The 10,399-nt window shown below is 46.4% G+C and overlaps 3 non-coding genes across 3 annotated transcripts; all 3 read left to right on the forward strand.

Annotated features, from left to right (window-relative positions):
* The first annotated feature begins 2,726 nt into the window (after positions 1-2,726).
* TRNAL-CAA (transfer RNA leucine (anticodon CAA)) lies at positions 2,727-2,834 on the forward strand. Its single transcript has 2 exons — positions 2,727-2,764; positions 2,789-2,834. It is a non-coding gene; the product is annotated as a tRNA-Leu (tRNA).
* A 2,263-nt stretch (positions 2,835-5,097) lies between these two features.
* On the forward strand, positions 5,098-5,204 carry TRNAL-CAA (transfer RNA leucine (anticodon CAA)). The gene is made up of 2 exons: positions 5,098-5,135; positions 5,159-5,204. It is a non-coding gene; the product is annotated as a tRNA-Leu (tRNA).
* A 1,502-nt stretch (positions 5,205-6,706) lies between these two features.
* On the forward strand, positions 6,707-6,813 carry TRNAL-CAA (transfer RNA leucine (anticodon CAA)). The gene is made up of 2 exons: positions 6,707-6,744; positions 6,768-6,813. It is a non-coding gene; the product is annotated as a tRNA-Leu (tRNA).
* The last annotated feature ends 3,586 nt before the right edge of the window (positions 6,814-10,399 follow it).

Raw genomic sequence — 10,399 nt, forward strand, 5'->3', positions numbered from 1 at the left:
TGTTGCCCAGGCTGGGCGATCTCTGCTCACTGCAACCTTTGCCTCCCGGGTTCAAGCAGTTCTCTTGCCTCAGCCTCCAGTGTAGCTGGGATTACAGGCGCCCGCCACCATGACCAGCTTATTTTTGTATTTTTAGTAGAGACAGGATTTCATGATGTTGGCCAGACTGTCTCGAGCTGACGTCAGTTGATCTGCCCGCCTCAGTCTCTCCCAAAGTGCTGGGATTACAGGCGTAAACCACGGCACTCGACCAATACTGCATAAACTTTGAATGATTGGATAAGTTGAAGCCTGAGTAGCTGATAAAAAATAGTATTTACCTCAACATATTTTTTATTTTCTCGCATTGGGAGCACCGCCATTGCAAGGACGAGTATGAATAGGTTTGCCATAAACTGCTATGACAGAGGAAGTCTTGGTTCTTCCCAACAGATGCATCTCAGTAAGACTAGTATACAGAAGGCTCACCTTCTGTCAAAAAAGGGTGAGGAGGCATCTGGCCTGGGGAAAAATGCGATGCAGCTTCTGGCTTTAAGCAATAGCTTGGTTCATTCTAAGTAGCCTGATAAGGCTGCAGTGATATTTTCTGGCTTTGTTATCCCAGTTTGCTTTTCTTGGAGACTTCATTAACTATATAAATAATGTTTCATAAATATTTTTCTAATTATACCAATAGAATGAATCCTCTTTTAAAAATACATATGCTGGGCTGGGTGCAGTGGCTCACGCCTGTAGTCCCAGCACTTTGGGAGGCTAGGGACGGTGGATCACGAAGTCAAGAGATGGAGACCATCCTGGCCAACATGGTGAAACCCGTCTCTGCTAAAAATACAAAAATCAGCTGGGCGTGGTGGCATGCACCTGTAGTCCCAGCCACTTGGGAGGCTGAGGGAGGAGAATTACTTGAACCCGGGAGGTGGAGTCTTCAGTGAGCCAAGATCTCGCCACTGTACTTCAGCCTGGCAGCTGAGCTAGACTCCATCCAAAAAAAAAGAACAACAAATGCTGACCTCCATGCAAGTGTTGGAATACCCCTCTAAAACTATTAGTGTGCAAAATTGTGCAGGGAACACCAGTTACTGGTCTACAATAAGATAAACTTTCTCCAAAGTATAATTAAATGTACTGCTGCCTTCACTAAGAAACTATTCCTACAATAATCAGTCATTCAATGGAACTAAAGATGCTTAGTGATATAGTTGATTTGCCTTCTGGCATAAGCTCCATATCTTGAAACAGACCAGACTGGTAACTAACATTTATAAATTAGCACTGGGTTGCAGACCATGCTTTGAGTGGCTGTGCTTTACACAGTTTTATGCCTCATAGTTATTTACCCCAAAACAGAACGTATCCACTGACAATATCTACATACATTAGTACAATCTTGGATCAGTAGATAGCTAACTGGTTCTGTAGGACTAATAGTTTATATACAAAGCAAAAAGAAGATTCTGATTTTGTAATCTTTTGGTGGCCACTGCCTGATAAACAAGGCTCAACTAAAATTCATAGCACTTCTCCTGACAGCTAGTGCTTGATGATAAGGCTATTGTAATACTAACTGTGTTGACCTTTGAAATACCTAATAATAAAACTTTGTGGAACAAGTACTTTTGCCTCCTTCTTTGTAGGATGAAAAGGGGGCAACAGGAGCTGAGGAGACATAGACACATTTCTAGCCAGGCACAAATAACTGAAACTAGGTGAGGTGTGATGGCTCACACCTGTAATCGCAGCACTTTGGGAGGTCCAGGCTGGAGGATCACTTGAGACCAGGAGTTCAAGATCAGCCTGGCCAACATAGTGAAACCCCGTCTCTAGTAAAAATAAAAAAAAATTAGCCAGGCGTTGTGGCGGGCACCTGCAATCCCAGCTACTCAGGAGGCTGAGTCAGGAGAATCGCTTGAACCCAGGAGGCAGAGGTTGCAGTGAGCCGAGATTGCGCCATTGCACTCCAGACTGGGGGACAAGAGAAAGACTTCGTCTGAAAAAAAAAGAAAAAAAGAAAAAGAAATAGCTGTTGCCTCCCACAGTGGGTAACATTTGCAGAAAAGCATCTGAGAGCTCTAGAGAGAGGAGAGACAGGATTATCACTTTATCACTATAGAGCACATGTGACCCTACAGGGCAGAAGATGGTGATGTTTACTCAACTGTGTAATGAAATGAAAGATGTAAGGATGACTTCCACTGGTGAAATCACAGTTCGGATAGGTTGAGGAGAAGGGGGAATGCCTAGAAATCCATGTACAGAACAGCCCCACTCTCTGGCTATGACCGCCTCTTGTCCAGAAAAGTTTCCACGGGCCCTGGGGCAGCATCATGTTGGAGCTGCTGCATCAGGACTTAAGCAACAAAGAGCAAAGTGACCCCACAGGGTCAGGGTCGTAAGCAGAGGTCTATGCGGGGCAGGAGGGCTGGGTCAGAGGGAGAGGGCAGGGCCCAGCGCAGGGAGTTACTGGAGGAAGGGGAGAGGCGACCTGGAAACGTCTCCTCCACATCTTGTTCCCCCACTCCCATCTTGGTCTCCAGTACTGTAAAAATTATTCAGTTCCGCACTAACAGTTGTACTCTTCTACCCTTCCATTCCGTAATCAGTGAATTCGGAACTCCTGTTTAGTCGGGCAAATTCCAGAGATAACTTTTGCCGCTGGGATTCAGCCAGGAGGCGAGCCGTAAGTCATCTTTACTCATCACGTGTACTTTCAGAGGCTGTGTCACAGTGTCAGGATGGCCGAGTGGTCTAAGGCACCAGACTCAAGCTTGCTGCTTCTTGTGTTCGGGTCTTCTGGTCTCTGTATGGAGGCGTGGGTTCGAATCCCACTTCTGACACAGTTTGACATTTTGTTTTTCCCTACCAGATTTGTACCAAGTTTCGCCAAGGAATGCCACAATAGTTCAGCCGTTTCTATCTCCAAGATTTCCCGCCCCAAAAGATATTCGGCAAACAGGGTCTCGTAAAGAGAGAGGCCTCTCTCTTACATCAAACCAATCGACAAACGAAAACCCCTGACTTACAGAATCCTGGGATATTTTCAGTACCATTTGGACGCAGTCCCGCGGCACTGTTGGAGATCCCTTTCTCCTGCAAGAAAGTAAGCAGTGAATTTCCATCTATTGGTCTGTGAATCAGCTGACAAAAATTAAACAAACGAAAAAAGGAAAGAAAAAAGAAAGGCACAGGAAAAAAGTCCCCATTCTCAGACAGCCCTGTAGGAACGTTCCTGATTCCTGTATATCGTCTGTCTCTCTGAAAGGGGAATCAGACATTGATCTGACCAGCAACCGTCGTAAACACACACCGCTGTAGCAACGATGGTAACACCCTGTTCTTTTCCTTAGTCGTTCAACTGATCAGTCACGTGAGGGAAATTACTAAAATCTTCACTACTTTTCTGCACAGGTAAAATAATCTGTTACAAACCTCTACCAGAAGATTTCCTAGGTTCCCTCTAAAACCTAAGAGGAAGGAAACCCTAAGATTATAACACTGCTGAAAACACGTTTGGGTCATCGATAACAAAGAAATACTCATCCTGTTGAAAAGAAACTAAGTGGCCGGGCGCGGTGGCTCAAGCCTGTAATCCCAGCACTTTGGGAGGCCAAGACGGGCGGATCACGAGGTCAGGAGATCCTGGCTAACACGGTGAAACCCCGTCTCTACTAAAAAATACAAAAAACTAGCCGGGCGAGGTGGCGGGCGCCTGTAGTCCCAGCTACTCGGGAGGCTGAGTCAGGAGAATGGCGTAAACCCGGGAGGCGGAGCTTGCAGTGAGCTGAGATCCGGACACTGCACTCCAGCCTGGGCCACAGAGAGAGACTCCGTTCAAAAAAAAAAAAAAAAAAAGAAACTAAGTTTAAAGTTCCTTCTGAGATTGCGTCTCAGAGTTACCTGATTTGGATATCCTTTCTGTCTCTTGTTTTGAAGATAAAATTGCATTATATGAAGTACTACGTAGATTGAAATCTTGGTCATAAAATTAGGGTCCTAGGTTTTTTTTGCAATATTAACATTACCTGGGTTTTCCTCCTGTATAACTTTTAAATTATTACCCAGTAAAGTCCACTTCTAGGAATCCACCTCAGTGAAATTTCAGCTCAGCTCTATGATTGGCCTTGCCAGGTACAGTGCTTCTAGCATTTTGAGGTAGCAGATTGTTAGAGGCAACCTGGATGTCCATCAGGTATACTGCCTATGGTTTTCATACTATGCAGCAGCCTCTAGTGACCAAGCAGATGTACATGTAGCAGGATGAGTAGATTTTTCAAACCGTGTTGAGTAAAAGAAAAAAGTTAGGATTTATTTTTATTTTTTGAGACAGAGTCTGGCTGCGTTGCCCAGGCTGCAGTGCAGTAATGCAATCTCGGCTCACTGCAAGCTCCACCTCCCGGGTTCAGGCCATTCTCCTGCCTCAGCCTCCGGAGTAGCTGGGACTACAGGCGCTCGCCATCACGCCCAGCTAATTTTTTGTATTTTTGGTAGAGATGGGGTTTCACCGTGTTAGCCAGGATGGTCTCTTATCTCCTGACCTCGTGATCCGCCTGCCTCGGCCTCCCAAAGTGCTGGGATCACAGGCGTGAGCCACCACGCCCAGTCAGAAGTTAGGATTTAAATTACGCAACTCAACAACATATTTTTCAAGGATAGTTTATTATAATTTCAGCCGGGCGCAGTGGCTCACGCCTGTAATCCCAGCACTTTGGGAGGCCCAGGTGGGCGAATCACTTGAGGTCCGGATTTCGAGACCGGCCTGACCAAAATAGCGAAACCCCATCTCTACCAAAAATACAAAAATTAGCTGGGCGTGGTGGTGCGCGCCTGTAATCCCAGCTGCTCAGGAGGCTGAGGCAGGAGAATCGCTTGAAACTGAGAGGCAGAGGTTGCAGTGAGCCAAGATGGTGCCACTGCACTCCAGCCTGGGAGACAGAGTAAAACTCCATCTCAAACAATGATAATAATAATGTAGTCCTACCACTTTGGGAGGCCTAGACGAACCTGGCATACGCCACCCATCCGAGGTTTTTTCCTGCTTTGTCGGAGCCCGAGTCTGCCGACTACGAGTTACATAATGAAACTTAAAAACTAGCAGCACGTGTCAGGATGGCCGAGTGGTCTAAGGCGCCAGACTCAAGTTGCTGCTTCCCAGGTTTGGGGCTTCCGGTCCCCGCATGGGGGCGTGGGTTCAAATCCCACTTCTGACATATGTTTTTTACCCCTTTAATCCTAGGATTGGGGGACCGGGCGCGGTGGTTTACGCTTGTAATCTCAGCACTTTGGGAGGCCGAGACGGGCGGATCACCTGAGGTCACGAGTTCGAGATCAGCCTGGCCAACATGGTGAAACCCCTGTCTCTTCTAGAAATACAAAAAAAATCAGCCAGGCATGATGGCGCGCGCCTGTAATCCCAGCTACTCAGGAGGCTGAGGCATGAGAATCGCTTGAACCCAGGAGGCAGAGGCTGCAATGAGCCAAGATTGGGCCACTGCACTCCAGCCTGGGTGACAGAGTGAGACTCTGTCTCAAAAAAAAATAATAATAATTTTAGGGCTGGGTGCGGTGGCTCAAGCCTGTAATCCTAGCACTTTGGGAGGCTGAGACGGGCGGATCACGAGGTCAGGAGATCGAGACCATCCTGGCTAACCCGGTGAAACCCCTTCTCTACTAAAAAATACAAAAAAAAAAAAGAAAAAAAAAAAAAACTAGCCGGGTGAGGTGAGTGGCGGACGCCTGTTGTCCCAGCTACTGGTGAGGCTAAGGAAGGAGAATGGCGTAACCCGCGGCGGCGGAGCTTGCAGAGCTGAGATCAGGCCACTGCACTCCAGCCTGGCGACAGAGCAGAGACTCCGTCTCAAAAATAATAATAATAATAATAATAATAATAATAATTAATCATAATAATTTTAAATATTTTAGGAGAGGTTGGCCTGTATGTTGGGAGAGAGGAAAGGCAAAGAAAAAACAGTAAGGGAAACAGAGAGAGAGAAAGAGAAAGATTTCGTTGACCAATAACAAAAATGAGCCATGGACAGTTTGATTAATTTACCTCTCCAAACCTGAAGTCTCTTCTTCTTCCTCTCTTCCCCGCCTCCATGATTAATTCCACCTTTTCACTCTTCTTCTCACCTCTGCACATTCACAAGCACCTACTCCTCTTTCTCGCTCTAGAAACCTCTTAAAATGATAAAATTATTAATTATTTTCTCCATTCTCCACCTTCATCTTTTTCAATCATTCTTTTGAATTGAGACAGTTCATTTTTCTGTTACTGATTTTATTTCTGCTTCAAAGTATTCACAGTGTATTTTGGGCTAGGTGGGGAAACCGGAAAAGTAGAAATAAAAATCTTGTATGACTTTTGTTTCTCTCTACAAAGCGCCTGCTTAGGACGCTGAATACTGAGCTTTGAGGGTCCCTCTAGCCAGGAAACTGTTACGGAGCTAGATAGAAACTTAGGAAGCACTGTTCTGAGTATTTGCCACTTTCCCTATTATTTCATTTTTGACTTAACCTGAAAGATAGCAACATAAGGTATTTTGATGACACTATTTTTAGTATCATTTAGAATAGCACCGGGCAAAATAATAAATACCGTTCTGAAAACCGGGAGCATACGCCACCCATCCGAGGTCTTTTCCTCCTTTGTACAGAGCCCGAGTCTGCTGACTACGGGTTACATAATGAAACTTAAGACCTGGCAGCACGTGTCAGGATGGCCGAGTGGTCTAAGGCGCCAGACTCAAGTTGCTGCTTCCCAGGTTTGGGGCTTCTGGTCTCCGCATGGAGGCGTGGGTTCGAATCCCACTTCTGACACAGCTCTTTTTGCCCCTTTAATCCTAAAATTGGGGGACCAGGCGCGGTGATTTACTCCTGTAATCTCAGCACTTTGGGAGGCCGAGACGGGCGGATCACCTGAGGTCAGGAGTTCGAGACCAGCTTGGCCAACATGGCAAAACCCCGTCTCTATTAAAAATACAAGAATTAGCCGGGAGCAGTGGTGGGCGCCCGTAATCCCAATTACTTGAGAGGCGGAGGCAGGAGAATCGCTTAAACCCGGGAGGTGGAGGTTGCAGTGAGCCGAGATCGTGCCATTGCACTCTAGCCTTGGCGACCAAGCAAAACTCCCTCTCAAAAAGCCACAAGAAAAAAAAAAAAAAAAAAAAAAAAAAAAGCAAAAAACCACTAGGATTTGGGGGGCTGAGCGGGGAGGATTGTTTGAGCCCAGGAGTTCCACCCCGTCTATACAAAAAATGAGCGGTGCGTGGTGGCGCGCGCCTGTAGTCCCAGCTACCTGGGTAGGAGAAAGGCTTGATCACTTGAGAGCCCAGGAGAGCGAAACTGCAGTGAGTTGTATGATTGCGCCCCTGCACTCCAGCCAGGGCGACAGAGCGAGTTCACGTCTAAAACAAACAAAAACAGGAGACAAGGGCTTGAGATATAGATTTTACCAAAACCATTTTGCAACTACCACCTTTCAGGAGCTTTCCCCAATGCTTCCGCCCACATTTTAACTTAAGCCCGTGAGTGGCACTTACATATTCCCTGTACAATTATTTTCAGCATCTTAATGGTTTCTGCAAGGAACAGGCTGGAGTATTATTGTACAATCATCTCGTTTCCTTCCTCAAGGTCAAACCACCGCCACCTCTTCCCCCCACCCCCTTCCGCCTTTCTTCTTTCCATGTTTCCCCGTTCTTCCTCTCCCTCGCTGATCTAGATCCTCTTTGATTCTTTCTGTGGGTGATGGGAGAAGGGATGTGAAGTGAAGAGACAGGATGTAGGTTATTATGGGACGCACGTAAGAGAAATATAAGACCTTGATGGACGAACAGAGAGATCTTCGTCTTGATTTAAAACTCGACCGAGTAAAAAATAAATAAATATATATGTGTGTGTGTGTGTGTATAAATATATATATACACACACACATACAAATCTCTCTTGCTTTATTAAGGTTAAGATTAAGAGACATATATCCAATATTTAGTTTCCATTCTGTTCCGTAGTAATGCTTTCAATTACTGCCCCAAATTAGCAGCTTTCAGAAACTTCATTTTCTTTTTTTTTTTTTTTTTTTTTTTGAGACGGAGTCTCGCTCTGTCGCCCGGGCTGGAGTGCAGTGGCCGGATCTCAGCTCACTGCAAGCTCCGCCTCCCAGGTTCACGCCATTCTCCTGCCTCAGCCTCCCGAGTAGCTGGGACTACAGGCGCCCACCACCTCGCCCGGCTAGTTTTTTGTATTTTTTAGTAGAGACAGGGTTTCACCGTGTTAGCCAGGATGGTCTCGATCTCCTGACCTCGTGATCCGCCCGTCTCGGCCTCCCAAAGTGCTGGGATTACAGGCTTGAGCCACCGCGCCCGGCCAGAAACTTCATTTTCTACAGAAATGAAACAACGAGCATACACGCAGAAGACAATCCTAACATACTCGAATGTACTGGCAAGCAGCTATTACAAGATCCTATGTTATGTACCCAACGATCAGGGGTGAATTGTTTGTTGTTGTTGTTGTTGTTGGTCTTCAAGTGGAGAACTTCAAATGTTACCGAAAAGTGCGAAGTCCTCCGTTCTTGTTTTTTGGTTAAAAGAAATTAAACAAGAGACAAACAACAACGAAGATACCACCTTAAGGCAGTTTATTGCAAAAACGAAAATACACTGAAAGCTGAGTCAGAGCAGTCTACTTGAAGATGAGACAGCGCCAACTGGCACTGGGGATACCCCCTTTTTGGGATTCTTTTTTAATTTTACTTTTATTTAAATTATTTACTTATTTATTTATTTATTTATTTATTTATTTATTTTGAGACAGAGTCCGGCTCTGGAGTGCAGTGGCGCGATCTCGGCTCACTGTAACCTCCGCCTGCCAGGCTCATGCAATTCTCCTGCCGCAGCCTCCCGAGTAGCTGAGACTACTGGCAAGCGCCACCACACTCGGCTAATTTTTGTATTTTTAATACAGATGGGGTTTCACCATGTTGGCCCGACTAGTCTCCAACTCCTGGCCTCGTGATCCGCCCGCCTCGGCCTCCCAAAGTGCTGGGATTACAGGAGTGAGCCACAGCGCCTGGCCGGGAGTCTTACATGTTTCTTCAAAAAGTGGCAGGCAGGAGGAGGTGTTACTAGTAAGCATGTTTTGGGTGATCCTCTGGGTGCACATGCGCTGTGGCTATACATGCTAGTATATACATTGCATGTCTCATTAACATGTTAAATCTCCATCCAGGGGTGTGTTTTTTACTATTATAATGAGCAAAAGGTTACATTTGGAGCAAGCAAAACTGGAGCAAACCGTACTCCGCTTGCCTCCATGGCATGGAAAGTCCCTTGTGGGGTTGTTTGTTAGTTCCTGCTTGAGCCAGATAAGTTCAACTGCAAGAAGGGTCCAAGGACTCTTGTAGTCTCAGATGCGGATGATGTGTCCCAACTGTCATGGCCCCCTTCCTGGGTGTGCCAGATATGGAGGCCAACCTGGAGCCCACCTCCCTGTTCATATATAACTGTTGTTTATTGTTACTATTTTGAGAGAGAGTGTCGCTCTGTCGTTCAGGCTGTAGGGCAGTGGTGCGATCTCGGCTCACTGCAACCTCTGCCTCGAAGGTTCAAGTGATTCTCTTGCCTCAGCCTCTCGAGTAGCTGAGATTACAGGCTGCCACAATCACGCCCAGCTAAAACCCGACGGAGTTTCATCATGTTGAGCAGCCTGGTCTCGAGTGATCCGCTCGCCTCGGGCTCCAAAGTGCTGTATTACAGGCGTGAGCCGCCGAGCCCGGCCAAACCCAGCATTGTTTTAAAGGCAAAGTGCAATAGTAGCAAACATAAGCCTCTTGAATCAGATATATGTGTTTAAATTCAAACTCCATCACTTCCGAAAGTAAAATGTATGGTGTTTTATCTTATTTAGATCATTTGTGAAACTTTTCTTCATCTGCAAATGTAGGGAAAATTCTTCAAAATTATTTGGGTATTGTAGGGGCGCAGTGGCTCACGCCTGTAATTCCAGCACTTTGGGAGGCCGAGGCGGGAGAATTAACTGAGGTCAGGAGTTCGAGACCAGCTTAGTCAACATGGTGAAACCTTGTCTCCATAAAATTACAAAAATTAGCCAGGCATGGTGGCGTGCGCCTGTAATCTCAGCTAGTCTACTTGGGAGGCTGAGGCAGGAGAATCACAGGAATCCGGGAGGCAGAGGCAACAGTGAGCCGAGACCGCGCCGTTGCACTCCAGCCTGGGCTACAGGGCAAGACTACGTCTCAAAAAAAAAAAATTTTTTTTTTAAATCCTTTGGGGACTGGGCGCGGTGGCTCACGCCTGTAATCCCAGCACTTTGGGGGGCCGAGGCGGGCGGATCACGAGGTAAGGAGATCGAGACCACGGTGAAACCCCGTCTCTACTAAAAA

This window comes from Rhinopithecus bieti, unplaced genomic scaffold (genome assembly GCF_001698545.2).
Source record: "Rhinopithecus bieti isolate Rb0 unplaced genomic scaffold, ASM169854v2 scaffold_18466, whole genome shotgun sequence".
Taxonomy (NCBI): Eukaryota; Metazoa; Chordata; class Mammalia; order Primates; family Cercopithecidae; genus Rhinopithecus; species Rhinopithecus bieti.